Below are 17,312 nucleotides of genomic sequence, written 5' to 3' on the forward strand. Positions count from 1 at the left end.
CAACCCAAGAAAGGGAGGAGGGCCAGGGGAGAGAGGTCCCCTGTTTCACTTGTCAGTCTTCTCCATGGCAACCTAAAACAATGCATGATTGTGGCTGTAGTCAGAGGGAGGGAGCCCTGATGACTTCATGCCCTTGGGGACCAGTCCAGGATACTTTCCCTTAAGGTCATTTATGAAAAATATCTCTATTGCATGTTGATGATGATAGATGTTGCAAATGGATGGCAGATTCACAATCAATCCATTTAAAAACTGTTGAATGTCTACAGTGGGCAAGACTCTCAGAGGTACTGTATGGTCAAAGAGAAAGACTCAGAGAAGGAAAGAGTCCTTCTTCACATTGGCTTAGTGAAAGTCACTTTTTCCTTTAGCTCTCAGTTTCCTCATCTGGAAAATGAGGAAATATTACTTGGAATATTATCTCCCTTCACAGGATGTTTTACAAAATGGCAAGAAATGTATAGGACATTTTAGTGGAGAATATACAGTGTAGATAAGTTATCATCCCTTCCAAAGCTGCTGTTGCCACAGTGCATCTGTTTGTATTTAATCATTTTATATTTATGCCATCTATATTTTTAGGGACATATCTCTTCCATTAGAACATGAGCTTGGGGACAGTAAGGTGCATTTTATTTTTGTCCTTGTATCTGTGGTGCCTATCATATAGTAGGTCCTTAATAATTGCTTGTGGATTGATTGAAGAATTATCACAACTCATCTCAGAGACATATGCATGGAGGAGACCAGGAAAGGTCAGCTTTTCCATTTTGCAAAGCTGTCCTATTTGTGTATCTGGGATCTCACCGATGGGGGCCCTGGGTCCCTGTTTCAGTTATCTTTGTCTTTTCCATAGAGGGTCTATCTAATTTGCTGTGGGTCTTTCTCTGGCTCTTTATAACATCCTCACAATGATTCTGTGGGGCCTGTAAAGGAGATATTGCTGTCCCCAAGTTACATGGAAATCGCTGGCCAGAGAAGGAAGGAGATTTGCTCCAGGTCACAAAGTCAGTTAATGACGTGCAGAGTATGAGAACGCAGGCCCAAGGCTGTTTCTACTAGCCTTGGAAAGAATAAGCTCAGGGGAGGAAGGGAGACATCTAAAGAGATCAAGGAGAATGAGGAAGGTCTTGTATTGCCTGCCTTCCTACCTCCCTTCTTTTTCTCTGAATATATCTGTTCCTATCAATCCTTTGAAGGCACGGCCTCCTCCAAACAAACCCTCCTAGTTTCCCATCTCATTTCATTTTCTGTTTCTCATGTGTCTTTATGATTGCTAAGTTAGACATTGGCAAATGTTCAGGTCTCCCTGAGAGCAAGTGGTACCCATATTATATCATAAAGAATTAAGGGTCTCAGAAATGCAGACTCTCTAAGCTGGATGGAACCTCTGCAACCATCAGTCCAATTTCTAGAAGCCCCCTCCACAACTCTCTGTATGTGTGTCCACCAAGTCTCTATTTGGATATCATCAGTGATGCATGGACCATCATCTCCTGTGTAATGGAAAATTTTAACATTTATATCACTTAAGTCACTTACCTCTGTTTGTCTCAGTTTCCCCAATTGTAAATTGAAGATAATAATAGAGACCCACTGTGAAGATCAAATGAGATAATATTTGGAAAGCTTTTGGCATCATAGCAGACAACAGTGTCAATCTTGTATAAATGTGAGTTGTTGATCTTGCTATTGCCTACCCTTCTTGTAGAGGATGGGAGACCCCCCGCCCCCACGCTCATGTTCGACATCCTGGACACCAGGAATGGATGTGATTTGGAAGGCAGATTTTAATTTCTGGATTTTCATTGCTCAGGTATTCTGGTGACCTTCTGAGGGAGAAGGCAGATTGTATCCTCCCTTCTCACTTAAGCAAAAATATTATTCTCTTATGAGTAAGACAACAGTCAGAGGAGAAAAGGCAGCAAGGGAGCAGGACAAGTCCCTAGGCTAGAGACTGAAGTCAACCTTGGCTTCTGACTTACTTACAACCTTGGGTTGTGACCTTGGGCAAGTCACTTGCCCTCACTATGGCTCAATTTTCTCTTCTTCAGGGAAAAGACCACACTAATCAAGAAATAAGATCCTTTCTCTGAATCCTCAGCTTCTTTCACTTTTTGTATGAAAGTGAAAGTGAAAAAAGTACTGGTACTGATGTCAGGAAGACTTGGGTCCAAGTCCTGCCTCCATCACTAATCTGTGTAACTCTGGGGTTCACAGAGCAAGTTTTAAAAAGACATTCAACAAGGGGGCAGCTAGGTGTACAATGGATAGAACACTGGCCCTGGAGTCAGGAGGACCTGAGTTCAAATCTAGCCTCAGATACTTAATAATTACCTAGCTGTGTGGCCTTGGGCAAGCCACTTAACCCCATTGCCTTGAAAAAAACACCTTAAAAAAGTCATTCAATGAACAATTATTTTATTCTCAAATCACTGGACTTGGACTGGGGGTAATGCTGAGATACTGGACCTCCTCTTAAGGGAGCTTAGCCTAGTAGCTTATAAATAGATGGTTAAATGTGATGAATTTGAAAGATGCTGAATTCACATGTACTTGTAAAATACTGCAATGAAAATTTTAAAAAAAGAGAGAGGGAGTTACTTTTGCCTGAGGAGATCCAGAAAGGCTTTGGGGGTGGGGGGGACTCCAAGCTATGAGTAAGATCTCCAAGGGGGGGCATGCCCAGATGAGGTCACAGCTTCAAGACAGGCATGGTGGTGGGAGTGCCTGGAGAATGATTTAATTTTAGAAATCATACCCCAGGAGCTCAAAGCTGGGAGGGAGCTCAGCAGCCCCTTGTCCAAGCTGGACCTGACTCCTTGAACACTTCACTGACAAGGCATCAGTCCTCTGGCTTGTTTGAAGACTCCTCCACAGATCTGTTGCCTTCTGGTGGATGCTGTGGTCCTCAGAAGTAATCTCAGTGCCACAGATGGGTCTGCTGAGGGCACAGAAGAATTTTTTCCAACTGCAACCTCCATGCAAAAGCTTTCCTGACCTTTTTCCTAATATAGATTGGAGCTTGCCAGCCAACTCTCTTCCCCCTGCATCTAGGCTTATATGAATTCCAATTTAAATTCCATTTAAAACATAAAAAACAATGATGACCACAATATTCATCTTCTTCCACACCTCTCCTCCTCGGCCTGGCCATGAACCAGACCAAGAGGTTCAAAGCTGGCCCAGAAACCTCCTCTCCCAATGAGCCACCAAGAGGTGCCAATGCCTGCCCCATGGAGAGGACGCCCTGGCAGAACATGGGCACACTGTGCTCCCCTTGCTGCCTAGTGACCAGATGTTTTGAGAGCTCTGTGGGTCCAGGACCACAGGCTTTAGCCCATTGCTTCTGAGTCTTCTTTAAAGCAATTCAGAAAATGAAGTGGGTGCTGCTATTTGTGAGACCTGAGACCACACCTCTCTTTTACTTCCTTCTCTTGGGATATTTTCTGTGGATGACAGGAGTCTCTGCAGGATCTGGGCATCTCCATTCAGGTTTGGACAGAGCTTGGGGCAGTTCTATCATTCACCAATAGGGACATGACTTCCTGTCAGTTTGGGGGGCAGATGGCTGTCGACCCGAGGTCCAGATGCATTAGAAGACTACGGACAAGTTCTCCTCTCAGCCTCGGTTTCCTTTTCACAATGTGGAGATCTGCTCCCTCACAGCCTTCTTCAAGGTTACACATCTAATTTCAATGGATTCAAGAAAGAGACCCACACTTTTGGATATGGAAAAGAGGAGAATTGTTTTTGCTTGACCATGTGTATTTGCCACAATGGGTTGTTTTCCAGTTTTAAATCAGACACTATAGCAATAAATGAGAGGTGTAGTAGAGGATGGAGACTTAGGAAGTCTTGGGTTCAAGTTCTGCCCCTGACAGGTCCCCACCATAATGATGGGCAATTCATTCTAGACCTTTAGAACACAAAGATGTGAAGCTAAATCACAGACCTCGTCCCACTCCCTGTGACCGCACATCTCTACATACTGAGGCCCAACTCCCTAAAAAGTGCATCACACGTTGTTGTTCAGTCCTGTCCAACTTTTCAGGACCCTGTGGACTATTCTATTCCTGAGGTTTTGGTGACAAAGATTACAGATCTCCTTCTCCAGGTCATTCAAGAAAATGGATGATAAGTGACTTGTCCAGGGTCACAAAGCTGATAAATGTCTGAGATCAGATTTGAATTTGGATCTTCCTGACTCCAGGCCCAGTCACTTAACTGCCTCCTACATTGTAAAATACATAATTCTAAAAGCAACCACTTAAAGGGGTGCTTGTGTAGGTGGGTTGTCAGTTAGGGAGAGCTCCTCTCATTAGGGTCTTTATGTCAATCATCTCCCAGGAAGGTTGGCTCAAGTTCTGGCTCCAACAGCTAGACCTCTGAGCACCTGGGATGCTACAAGGACCCTTGATATCCCCTCCTTCTATAGACCAGGGATCTTGCCAGGGGAAGCCTTTCCTGGTCCAAGAAACCTTCCCTTTCAACAGGTCAGGGCCTCAGTATCCAGGTAGCAGCTAAATGTCCAAGGATGGATTTGGGGTGTTATGATTCTGCATCGGATCCTCTGCATGTTGCCAGGCCACACCTCAATGTCATTGGAAGAAAGCCGAGGGGAGCTGTGTTTTCTCAGATTTGGATGATGATACTGAGGTTCAGGGGAAAGCCTTCTTCAAGGTTACACAGCTAATTTCAATGGATTCAGGAAAGAGACCTACACTTTTGGATATGGAAAAGAGGAGAATTCTTTTTGCTTGACCATGTGTATTTGCTACAATGGTTTTCTTTTCCAGTTTTAAAACTGAGGTGGAAGGGAGGAGAGGAAAAAAATGTTTGTGCAGTAAAAATTAAAATAAAAATGAAAGATTAACAAAAGTTACCCAGCTGGTAATTGTCAGACCCAGAGTTTGGACTCAGGTCTCCGGATTCCGGTTCTTATGTCCTCACGAGTGCTCTATAAAATCCTATTTTTGCTTGGAAGGGGAATAGCTGCTTATTTTAACCTAGATATTTGTAGATAAAATCCTATGGAGGGAGGCTAATGCAAGGGCCATTGGACCCAAGTGCATGCTCATTATAAACTCTATCCGATGATCCATAAGAGCTCAGCTGAGGATAAAGTCCAGGCTGAGGCGGAAGTCAGGCTGGGTCATTGGTAGGACTTGGTGAAGTGGCCTGGGGTGGACATTGATAACTAGCTAGTTTGTGACTTTACTAGTCCACCTTTGTGATAGCTTTCATTATTCTGCCAGATGCTCTGCCCACTGTGAAGGGAGCAATGGAGCTCCCAAGGAAGACTGGTATATGAGAGGAAGGGGTTGACCTTAGGATTGTACAACATGAATCTAGAGAGACCTTAGAGGTCATCTAGTTCATGTCCCGCATTTTATATATCATGGTGTTCCTGGGTCTCCAATTTACCCATCTTTGTTTCCCCCATTAAGGTCTCTTTTATCCAGACCAAGTGGGACCTGAACATAAAATATGTGAACATTAAAGTGAAACATAAACCAACAAAATGACTAACTAGGAAAAGCACCTGCCTCTGAATCCAACTCCCAGAGACTCACACATAGGTCAATGGGAAGAAAGAAGAACCTTCCCTCCTCTCTGCCCCAGGGTCTTTCAGGTCCCAAGATGAAAGCAGAATCCTCTTGCCTTGAGCCTCGATAAGCTCTTGGCAGCTCCTCTGCCTCCAAGCGGCTTTGTCACCTCTAAACCTGTTTTTACCACTGTTCCCTCTGCCTTCTTCAGGGCCATCTGGGAGACTTTATTTCAGCTTTTCTACCTAATTATTCTTCCACCTTGGGCACCAGTGGGCTGCAGGTCTGGCAAAGCATTTGCTTTTCATAACTGCTACACCATCGTGCTGACTCACACTGAGCTTGCAGCCCATTAAAACCCCCAGATCTTTTTCAGAGCAATACTTTCCCCATCTTATACTGTTATATACCCATGTAAAAGAGCTTATATTTGTCCCTATTGAATTTCTTGTAATCAGATTGGGACCAATGCTTGGGCACATGAAGAGCTGTTTGGTTCAAGTGCTTCACATGGTTTCCGATGATTAATAAATTCTTATTGGTTGATGGATTGATTCCTGACTTCATCATCTAGTGGGTTAGTTCTTTTGTCCAGCTTTGTGCCACTGTCACACTTAATGAGTGAGGCATCTAAGCTTTTACGATAAAAAAACAAATCCATGAATTTATGGTCACCCAGAATTTATGGTCAGTTGCTGCTGATAGAACTCTCTAGAGAAAACAGCCATATTGTGTGAGTGGATATGGTCATGTGGGTCTGTTAATGGATGGGGATGACAGAAGGACCCATAGATGCAGTGACAAGTTTCAATCAGTGATTATTTCCAGGCTCATCTAATCTCTTTGATTCAGTTTTTTTAATCATTGGAAACTCTTCATCTTTCTTGAAATCTGTTATAACTAAGAAATCACTCAAAATTTACATTGTCATCAAAACAAAGTAGTTTGGTTCACATAAGCATGGCAATGCTGGCAATTTCGTCCTGCCATGCCCAGGGGCTGACATCTGCTAGACTGAAACCCCACTCTCTGCTTGCTCCCCCTGGGAGATCTGCTCTCTGAGACAAAGAGGAGGAAATCCACTTGTTGCTTGACCATCAGCACTTGCCTTTTGCCTTTGTGGTGAAACTTCTCTTAACAATTTGCTAGGGAAGCAGGAGACTGGACTTGAGGACTAGCGGGAGGTCACTAGGCTGGGCTTCTCTTCTGGATCAGAGACTCAGTGGTCTTTGACCTCTCCCCATACTAGCCTTACTTTCCTCAGGAAGGTAGAGAGAACGATTCATTCAGTTACATCTGTTGCCTCAAGAGTACAAGTCTTTAATTGTTGGGAACTAGAAGAAAGACCATAAGACCACCCAGAAGGATGTGACTAAGTCTCCTCCTTTCCCATTTGCTACAATACTCTCTTGTCTCCTTCCCTTCATGAAAGTGAGGGGGATAGACAACTCTTTATCCCCAATAACTTTCCATCTTATCACTTGCTCAACTAGTCCTAGACGTATTGATACTGAAGTCAACCAGAAGCATCTCCAGGACCAACAGGTCCTATGGACCTAGACTCTGGGATCTTTCTGAGCTGGGGATTGTTTGGAGATGGGACACTAAGACCCTGCAGTGTCAGCACATGTGAAAATATCATTCTTGTACCCTGTAGACAGAGAACCTAGCATCGTCTCAAAGATTCATCTTTGACAGCATGGAACATTTGAGGCAGTGACCTGGTAGAGCAGACACTGTTATTAGGTTCTGCTGCATAGATAGACTTGTCTCTGGGGCTTCCCACTTCTTGCTGATTCTGCTTTGGGGACTAGAACCACAATAGCATCTTAGCTAGATTTCTTCTTAGAAACACCAAATCTCTGGAAAACCCAGATTCATCTTATGGGTCTACAAGCTATAAGCATGAGCTGTGCCAGATCTAAGGCAGCTATAGCCATCTGATTTTGATAAGTTGACTATGGAATGGTTTTTGTATATCAAACTTCACCAGTCTCCATAGAAGTCTTTTCCCTCCTCACAGTCAGGATACAAAAGAATACTAAAGCTACGATAGGTGGCCCTGGTGGAATATACCATCCAGGACTGATATGTGGTTGCAAATAAGAAATCTGTCAAACTAAGAAATCACTCAAAACTTACATTGTCATCAAAACAAAGTGGTTTGGTTCATATAAACATGGCAATGATGGCAATTTCATCCTGTCATTCCCAGAGACTGACATCTGCCAGTAAAGAGATTAAGTCAACTGAGAGCTGCCTTTTTCAATTTTTTCCTGCCTACTATGACCATAGAGGAAGGGAAATCTTCCACATGGAAAATCCTAGAGGAAGGTAGGAGCTATTCATAGCTGAAGCTCATTCAGATTATTGAGGAGAGAAGAGTTAGTACTACATATTCATCTATATGTCTATCTGTCTGTCTTTCTATCTATCCATCATCTAGCTAGCTAGCTATCTTTCTATCATCTATCTATGTATCTATCATCTAACATCTATCCATCTATCTATTATCTGTCTATCTATCTATCATCTATCTAGCTAGCTATCCACATTTATCTATCCATAATCTATCTATCCACATCTATCATTCTATCTTTCTCTCTCTCTCTACCCACACAAAGGTACACACACACATATATATACTCATTTGAGTAAATATAAATATTTATCTATATGTGCATATGCATATATATATGCATATAAATGTATATAATGAATATGAATATATGTTGTATTTTGGTTGTTTCCATTTGTATTACCACAATCATTTTGAATATTGTTTTCTGGCTTCTGTTACATTCACTCCATCAAGTAACTCATCAAAGTCTTCTTTTGCTTCTCTGCATTCATCTCCTTTGTTGTTTTTTACACCTAGGAACATCCCATCAATTCATGTACCACCCTGTGATTCACTCCCCAGGACATCCCATGTCTTCATTACTTCTCTTCCATTGGGCCCTATTTCCTCACTGCCCCATGAATCCAATCAGTCTCAAGTGGCTGACTTGGTGGGTTCCATCCTGAGCTCACTACCTACCCCTCACCTTATGATTTTCTTTTCCTTCTCTGTGTGTATGTGTATGAATGTGTTGTGGCTTATGAAAAAATGATTCTTTTGCTCCAAATAGCTTCTTGCTAGTTTTTCTCTGAGATACCCCACTGTAGAACATGGTACCCCCATTTGCCCTGGTTTTGGCCTCAATTCTGCTTGAAGCAGTTGTTGGTTAAGTAGCTTTGTCTTTCTTGGTCTCAGTTTCCTGATCTTTAGAAGAAGAGCAGAGAGTAAAGTGAAAAGGCCCCTGGATTTAGTATCTGGGCCTTAGCTTACAATTCTACCTCTGTTACTCAAACTTTATGACCCTCTAGGTACTTTACTGGGTACTAGGTACTTTCTCCATTTGTACAATGAAAATCACAGGGCCTGTACCCCTTTCCTCACTAGCGCTGATTGAATAAGAGATTTTGGTAACTGCATTTCCTTTAATGGATCTCTATGATGTTCCCTAATCATGGGTGCTCCCCAAGGCTCCATTTGGTTTTCTCTTTGTCTCTGTCACTCTCTCTCTTCCTCTAATCTCTCTCTTATCTCATTTCTTCATCTCCCATAAGTTTAATGATAATCTCTCTGTAAATGCATCTTAGAAGAGATACCCTGTAAATCTAACATGTCCAAACCCAAACTCATCTTTCCTCCAAATTCCCCTTTTTTGAATTTCTTTGCTACTTTGGGGGATACTGTCACTCCCTCCCCAGTTTTCCAATGTCCATCTAAATTCTTATTGTCATTTATGCCATGTAAGAAATCTGTGACCACACTTGATCTTTGGTCCTCTTACCACAGCTCTTTCCTGTTGGCTCTTCTTCCCATTGCCCTTCCTCAGGCCCATCAGCACCTTTCTGCCTGCTGCCTTGCCCTTCTCATGGACCTCCCTTTCCCCTTTCCAATCCACCTTCTACCTTCTACACTGCAGGTCTGACAGCATCCCCTTTGTACTCATCAAAATGCAGGGGCTCCCTATCATCCCCAGGGACAAATAGAAGGACATTGACCCTTGTTCACTCTTTGAACACTTTGCTCCTCTCCATACATTGTACGGTTCAGACATCTGAGTCCTCTTGCTGCTTCTCCCACAGGAATTTCCATGTCCTCTTCCTCAAGTCCTTCTTCTTCTTCCTCTTCTCTTTCTATCCCAATTGAAAGGGCACCTTTGGAAGGAGACCTTCCCTGCCATCACCTTATCTCCTGGAGGTGAGGTCCTTCCATCTTCTCTATAGGCATCTTGAATGTGTCTAATGAGTTAGAGGTTGTCTTCCCCATTCAGTCCCTTTGGACCAGGACTGGTTTGAGTGAGGGAGCCTGAGGATGCCCGTTTGTGTTTGCCTTTCTTTGTACTCTCAGCAAGGGGCCCAATGCCAGATTCAGAGTAGATACTTCAGTCTTTATCGATCACGTGATTGATTGCTATGGAAAGGTGAGTTACTATTGATGGCCTCCCTGAGGAACCTCAGGATCCTCTCTAAGGTGAGGAACTTGGGAGAGGCAATTTCCAAGGTCATCTCTAGCTTAGTATCCTTTGATTCTGAACTGAGAAGCTACTGTATGTTTAGCAGAAGATACAGACTAAAATACGTGTCCTCCTCTGGAAGCTATGTTGGGAGGATCAGACTTATAAAAGTTTTCCCATGGGGCCTGGGAACATAGCCTGGGTTGTGTCCTCCTCATCATCAGGGTAAGAGGGGGTACCCTGGCCCATCCTGGCTTCTGAGGCAGCACCCGCCCCAGCTCCATCTCTCACCATAAATGGCCTGCTCCCATGATCTGAGCTCCCAGCTGGCTGCAACCATCATATTTCATTCAACGACCTCTCGTTGAAGCTCACATCCTGGGATCCGCCTGGTGTAATGTAAATACTGGGGGGAGCCTCGTTCCATCTGCTGAGAATGTGCAGTAGTTCTGTGGAGCCTTGTCTAAATGGGGCCGGCTACTTGGAGGTGAGTTTGGGAGGTAAATGAACTGTCTGGCTGCTCGTCTTGGCAGCTGAGCTTATTAGTGGGAGGTGGCAATAAAGAGATCGTGAGCAGGACGAAGAGTGTTTACTCAAAGCTGCGGCCAAATGGGCAGGGAGAACAGATATGAATCATGGCCTGTCACCGATGACAGCTCCGGACGGCTACTAGCTCCCTCCTGTTTAGGCGCCTCCAAGAGTGGCTCGGGGTTTATTGACTCGCTATTGAGAGATGCCGCCTGTTGTCAAGAAGTCCAGTTGGGGCCCTGTCTCAGACATCAACCAGCAGAACAATGAGATGTTCAAAGGTCGAGGTGGAGTTCTTGTTCTGATGGCAGCCACCATTTAGATCCCCCTCTCCCAGAAACCCCTCCACTGATCATCTGGACCTTCAAATACTTCTTTCATGGCAAACCAGCGCTGGTCCCTTGAACCCAGGCCACATCTGGGCTGGCTCTTCTATTTTTCCAGGCTTGTCTCAGACACCTTTTGCTTGGATAAGAGCCCTGTCCCTGCCTTGAGAATCTCAAAGAACTTGGTGCCCAAGAGCCAGAGGCCATGAGTTCAGCCAGCAGCAAAAACACTTCAGCTTTGTCTGACTGATTCCATCACACACACACACACACACACACACACACACACACACACACACACACAGACATCTCTAAGGACATGGGAAGCCTTAGCCAAGATTTACTCAAATTTCTTTTCTTGATCCAGAAAACCCATGGCCTGGCTTACAGAACCACCAGGTTAGCACTAGAAGTTTAGAAAGAGAATTGGATGCAAACAAGACCAGTTTAGAGCTAGAAGTGACTTGAGAGGCCATGTTGTCTACTTACTCCATCTTAAAGAAGAGAATTTGAGGTTCTAAGATGCCAAGCATTTTGTCCAAAGTCACTGGGGTTGAAGAGCTGAATTCATGGCTAACCCATGACTCTAAAATTGATCTTGTGTTTACTCCACCATATTGTCTCTCATCACAAATTGGCTTTCTTGAAATGGGAGGTGAGTCTCTGATCAATATGGAAAAATGTCCCTAATACTCATGGATTATTGAAGAATCTTCTAACTCAGTCTTCTTTGAACAAAGAAGACCTTGCTCTCCATGATGGCCCCTTCCTATATTTCTGTCTTCCTGACTCCTTTCCACACATGCTAAGATCCAATATTAAATCCCAGATCCACTGGCCACTATCCAGAAGCCCATCTCCTGCTTCTAACATTGTTCTGCTCATCACCCATGACTGACATTTTTTCTCTCTCTCTCCTAAGATTCACTTCCTGGCTTCCCTTTAAGACTCAACTGAAACTCTCTTTTCTGTAGGAGGTTTTCCTGGGTTCTCTAGCCTTTAGTGCCTTTCCTTTTCAGATTCCTTCCATCTATTCTGTATGGATCTTAAATATGATTTGCATCTTACTTCCCCCATTATAATATGAGGTCTTGCAGAGCAACAACTATTATTTTATTTTTACCTCTTTTTGCATCCCTGGTCCATATGTTCTACTTAATAAATGATTTCTGATTGATATTTCCGTAGAATATCTATTGTGTTGATAATTTCCTTAAAATTATAAGATTATTTGAGGTTTGTCATTTGGAGGGTTTGATTGGTTGCCATTTTGCTCCACAATGAAAGACTGGCCAACAAGAAGCATTTCAAAGCTGGTAGGAGATGGCTGTCTAGTGATCAGTGTATGAGTAGATTTCAGTAAGGTGGGCTCCAATGCCAACAGTTTTGATATGAATATCTCCCTACCTGTCCATCTTACATGACTCTCACATCTTCCTATACATTATTTCAATACTTCTATGGATACATGACATCTGACACTGAAGTGGGCACTGCCTCAGTGCTAGTGGTGACAACTCCCTAGCCCTTCTCTTGCTCTGTGATTCATACCCCATGTCTTCCTGTGAATCCTAGCCTTTGGCAGAACTTCAGGAAAGGTAAAAGGTTAGGATGGGGGGACAATGGATATGAAAAGATGCGCTCAGAACAGGGAATTTGGAAGCCAGAAGAGGAAGCAGACTGGAAAGCATCTGGGGTAAGCTCAGGAGAGAAATAAACAACTGAATCTTGTCATGAGAATAGAGTACAGAACCCCAGGCCAGAAAGAGGAAGTATTTGAGAAGTTTGTGGAACAAATCATAAACTGGATTCAGAGCCTGATGTATTTGTGGGAAACTTCAAATATCTAGATAACTAGAGCTCTCTCTCTCTCTCTCTCTCTCTCTCTCTCTCTCTCTCTCTCTCTCTCTCTCTCTATCTCTGAATCTATCTATCTGCCTTTCCCCCCACCTCTCTCTTTGTCAAAATTTGATCAGCTCCCAGCTTCTTCCCTTGATCTAAGGTGAATTCATCCATCTAGAAATGAGGAAGTGACAAGGAGAGTTTCTGTTGTACATTTCATTCTCAGTAACAAGAAGGGTTGGGGTTTGGAGTGGAAATGAAGAGAATCTGACAGTGGAGATGGAGAGAGAGAGAGAGAGAGAGAGAGAGAGAGAGAGAGAGAGAGAGAGACAGAGACAGAGAGACACAGAGAGACACAGAGAGACAGAGAGAGAGAGACAGAGACAGAGACAGAGAGAGACAGAGAGAGACAGAGACAGAGAGACATAGAGAGAGACAGAAATCAGAATGGACTGCTATGGGTGTGTTGAGGATGCTCTAGAGGGAATTTCTGGGTATGAATTGGCCTCTGACATGCCTCTTAAGACTAGGATTTTATGTTTCACTGATTATCAATGAAATCAACCGATTTAGAGATTCCACTTAACCACACATAAGAATTTGCTGTATGGTCAGATTCCCTTTCATCCTGTGGACTCATCCTTCCATTGGCAGCTGCCTACATCGAGGGTCTGAGAGAAGTCCTGGAAGTTCTGAGTCCTGCCATCTTCTGCTAGGTTTACTAACCCTTAACAGGGGTCAAGGTGACCATTTCCCATGTTCAAAAATCTATTAAAAATGGTCTAACAGGATAGATCATGCTGCCAGGGGACAGAGGGGTAAAGGTAGCTGGAATCCATGGGCAGAGTAGAACCCCCTTCCCCTCATGGAAGTTCACTCCTCAGTATGTCTGCCCTTGGGGAGCTTCTGAACTCTAAGGCAAATGGTGGGGTTGGGGGTGGGAAGAAAGTTATTTTTGGACCAAGAAAGAAAATTGCATTAGTGTGACTTGAATTTTTGAATTGTTTTCAACAGTGCCAAATCTGGGGTTGGATTCTAGATAAGGCTGACTAGTGTTTCCCAGTCTCCCATTTTAGTCTTAAGGACCAAAGGAAGACGGCGTCCAAGATATGGCCCTGGGAAGCCAAAGCTGCATGGGAATGCTCTTGTGGGGATGGCACATTTCATCAGTCACCATCTCAAGGAATGCAAGCCCTGCATGGAGGAACTCATCCCAGCAATTCTCATATCCAACAGGCCACAAAAGGCACGTGAGGCATGATGGGGGTGACCTGGCCTGCAGGGCACCCCAGAAGAACCTTGAAGCTGAACTCTTCCAAGACTGTGAGAAGCTTTCTTCTCTTCTCCAGCCACCCCACTTTGGTGATCTCAACAGTCTATATACCACTGGCTGCTTCTCAGGATGTGGCATGTAATAAATCAAATACTGGGGCTTAAATATCACCTCCATAAGTCTAAGATAAGAGAGGTGTGACTAATTGCAGGTCAGCTAAAAAAAGACAAAAAAATAAAACATTTTAATGGATTGTAGGTTCTTTGTGCGTCGGCAGCATTTGGTGGTAGTCGCTAAGTTAGATAGAGTACTGGGGTCTGGAATCAGGAAAAACCTAAGTTCAAATTCAGCCTCAGATGCTTACTAACCAGGTGACCCTGGGCAAATCACTAAACCTTAGTTTCCTCATCTGTAAAATGTGGATGATAAAGGCCAATTTGGTGGTATAGTGGCCAGAGTACCAGTCCTGAAGTTCAAAGGACCTGAGTTCAAGTCTGGACTCAGACACTTAATAATTACCTAGCTGTGTGACCTTGGGCATGTCACTTCATCCCACTGTCTTGAAAAAGAAAAGAAAAAAATGAGGCTAATAATAACACCTCCCTCCCATGGTTGCTGTGAGGAATAGGGATATAAGAACATTTTCTATGTCTTTGGTCTTTGTCCTAGCTGGAATATTGAGTTTTATCTTAGGCACCCCCTTGTAAGACAATTGGGGGGGTGTTCATGGTGCAGAGCACTGGAATTCTGCGGGATGGGGAGGAAATTCAAGGCAGTGCTAGGAGGTCAGTGGGAGGAAATGGGGGCCTTCCACCTGGAGAATGAAATATCTGGGGGGAGGGAAGCATGTGTCCAGTGGCTTTTGAAGTTCTGTGGTCTGGAAGAGTTTAGAACACAGAGGCTCAGTGTGGCAGGTGCAGGTGCCAGGGGGAAGCTTTCATCCTGACCTGAGAGGGCCAAAGAGCAAATGTTCTGCCTTGAAAGGAAAGTTTCCCCTCTAGCCCATGGCCCGCACCCATTGAAAGTCTTCAACTTGGGTCTGAATGGTCCCTCGCCTTTGAAGATGTGTGTGTGTGTGTGTGTGTGTGTGTGTGTGTGTAACTGTGTGTGTGTAACTATGTGTGTATGTGTAGCAGTGTGTGAATGCTTGAGTCTGTGAGTGTGTGTGTAGCAGTGTGTGAGTGTTTGAGTCTGTGAGTGTGTGTGTGTGTGTGTGTGTGTGTGTGTGTGTGTGAGCATGTTTCTGAATGTCTGTGTGAGCCAGTGTGTGAGAGAAAGTCTAGGGATTAGTATGAATCTGCTGTGTGAGTATGAGATTTTGCAGAAGTCTTCCTTTCTCCCTCCCTCCCTTGCTTCCTCCCTTCCTTCCTTCCTTCCTTCCTCCCTCCCTCCCTCCCTTCAGGTTTTCTTGACAAAGACACTAGACTGGTACTAGAGGGCAGAGTTCCAAACAAGCAGGGAAGATAGTGAGATTTACAAACAGACAGGTTTAGATTTAAGCTTTGGGCTGGCATCTTAGCTGGGATGAGTGGCCCAAAGTGGGCAGGGCTCCCTCAAGAGGCAGGAGGCGCTCCTTCTGTCCCAAGGAGGTCTTTAAGTAGAACCTAGTGGATTATTTATGAGCTACACAAGATCAGAAACTGTGTGTGTGTGTGTGTGTGTGTGTGTGTGTGTGTGTGTGTGTGTGTGTGTGAATGAGTGTGGAGGAGTGTGTGTGGACTGTTGTTGATGCTGTTTGTTCAGGGCTTCTTGCTGGAGGTTTGGATTGGCAGAAGGAGACCCTCTATTAACTCCTAGGACTTGAGTTGGCAACCTGAATCTGCCACCTGTGTAACCTTGGCCAGGTCACTGTAGTTCCTGGGGCCTCATCACCTCTGTCAGAAAAAAAAAATGAATGAGGGGCTTCACCAGAGCTGACAATCAGGACCCTTTTTGTGTCCTGGACCCTTTGACAACAGTCTGGAATAACCTGGGGCCTCTTCTCAGAAGGGTGGTTTTAAGTGCATAAAATAAATACATAAGATTATAAAGGATAAGAAATCATGAAGGTGGGGATTTCAGAAAGGTCTGGAAAGACTTGAACTGATGCTGAGTGAAATGAGCAAAACCAGGAGAACTTTATTCACACTAACAACAGGGTGAGTGCAGCAAGTGAGGGGGCAGCCAGGCAGAAGCAGAGAAAGTTGGCCAGTTTGGCCGGGAATCATGGTGAAAGATGGAGAATGAAGGGAAATGAGAGAACCAATCAAGAGGAGCTGGAATGACCTGGTTGGTGAATTTGTGTGGCATTCTATGGACAATAGGGGACTCCTGAAGCCCCCTGAAGCTAGGAACACAGGTTACATTATTTTAGGAAGTTCACACTATTGGATGTAATGGAGGACATGCCAGAGAGAAGAAAGATGAGAATCATGGGGGCCAATTGAAGACGGCTCAAATAGCCCAGCTGGGGTCACAGGGACCTGACCTTGGGCAGATGCACAAGAAGGCAAGGATTCAGACATGCTCTGGAGAAAGAACTGAAAGCCTCATGTATGACCCAGATCCTACCACTCAGCTTAGTGGGAGGAAAAGACATGTAGAAGATACTGGCTCTTTGGTGACATTGAATAGTCTTTGTGGATTCTTATCTCGCCAAACTTTCATTGTGGCGCATCTCCAAAAGACTCATTAGAGCTCAGGGTCATATTCTCAAGCTTCAGATGTATCATCCTGAGTTCTAGCTTCACTTAGCTGCCTAAATAATTGATTTAGATGATTAATTATTAGATTTTGATTAAATTATTGTTAGATTAGGAGCAGTTAGGTAGCACAATGGATAGAAAAATGGGCCAATCGCAGACACTCTCTAGCTGTGTGTTCCTAGACAAGCCATTTAACTCTGTTGGCCTTGGTTTTTTATCTGTCATCTAGAGAAGGAAATGGAAAACCATTCTAGTATCTTTGTTCCAATGGGGTCACAAAGAGTTAGACATGACTGAACAAAAACAACAAAACAAAACCATTAGATAAATAATAATAGATGATGATGGTGGTGGTGGCGGTGGCGGCGGTGATGCTGCTATTGATTCCATGGGTCCCTACGTGAAAACTCAGTGGTCTTTGCCATCTGGGTGAACTCACCCCAGACATTCTTTCTGGGTCCCCAAGACCATTAGTCTCTTGTTCCTGTTTTTTGTCTTTATTCAAGCTCTCTCTTTTCTTGTCAGTGGGTTTAAACTCCTGCCTGTTCCTTCTGGAGACTCTCTCTCCAGACTGTGTTTATTTTTCCTTTCTCCTGTCTTCC

At 44.0% G+C, this 17,312-nt stretch overlaps 1 long non-coding RNA gene across 1 annotated transcript; it reads left to right on the top strand.

The window, feature by feature from the left end:
• The first annotated feature begins 205 nt into the window (after nt 1–205).
• On the top strand, nt 206–14,172 carry LOC141512574 (uncharacterized). The gene is made up of 3 exons (XR_012475528.1): nt 206–287; nt 7,765–7,883; nt 13,768–14,172. It is a non-coding gene; the product is annotated as an uncharacterized LOC141512574 (long non-coding RNA).
• The last annotated feature ends 3,140 nt before the right edge of the window (nt 14,173–17,312 follow it).

Source organism: Macrotis lagotis, chromosome 1, assembly GCF_037893015.1.
Source record: "Macrotis lagotis isolate mMagLag1 chromosome 1, bilby.v1.9.chrom.fasta, whole genome shotgun sequence".
NCBI lineage: Eukaryota > Metazoa > Chordata > Mammalia > Peramelemorphia > Peramelidae > Macrotis > Macrotis lagotis.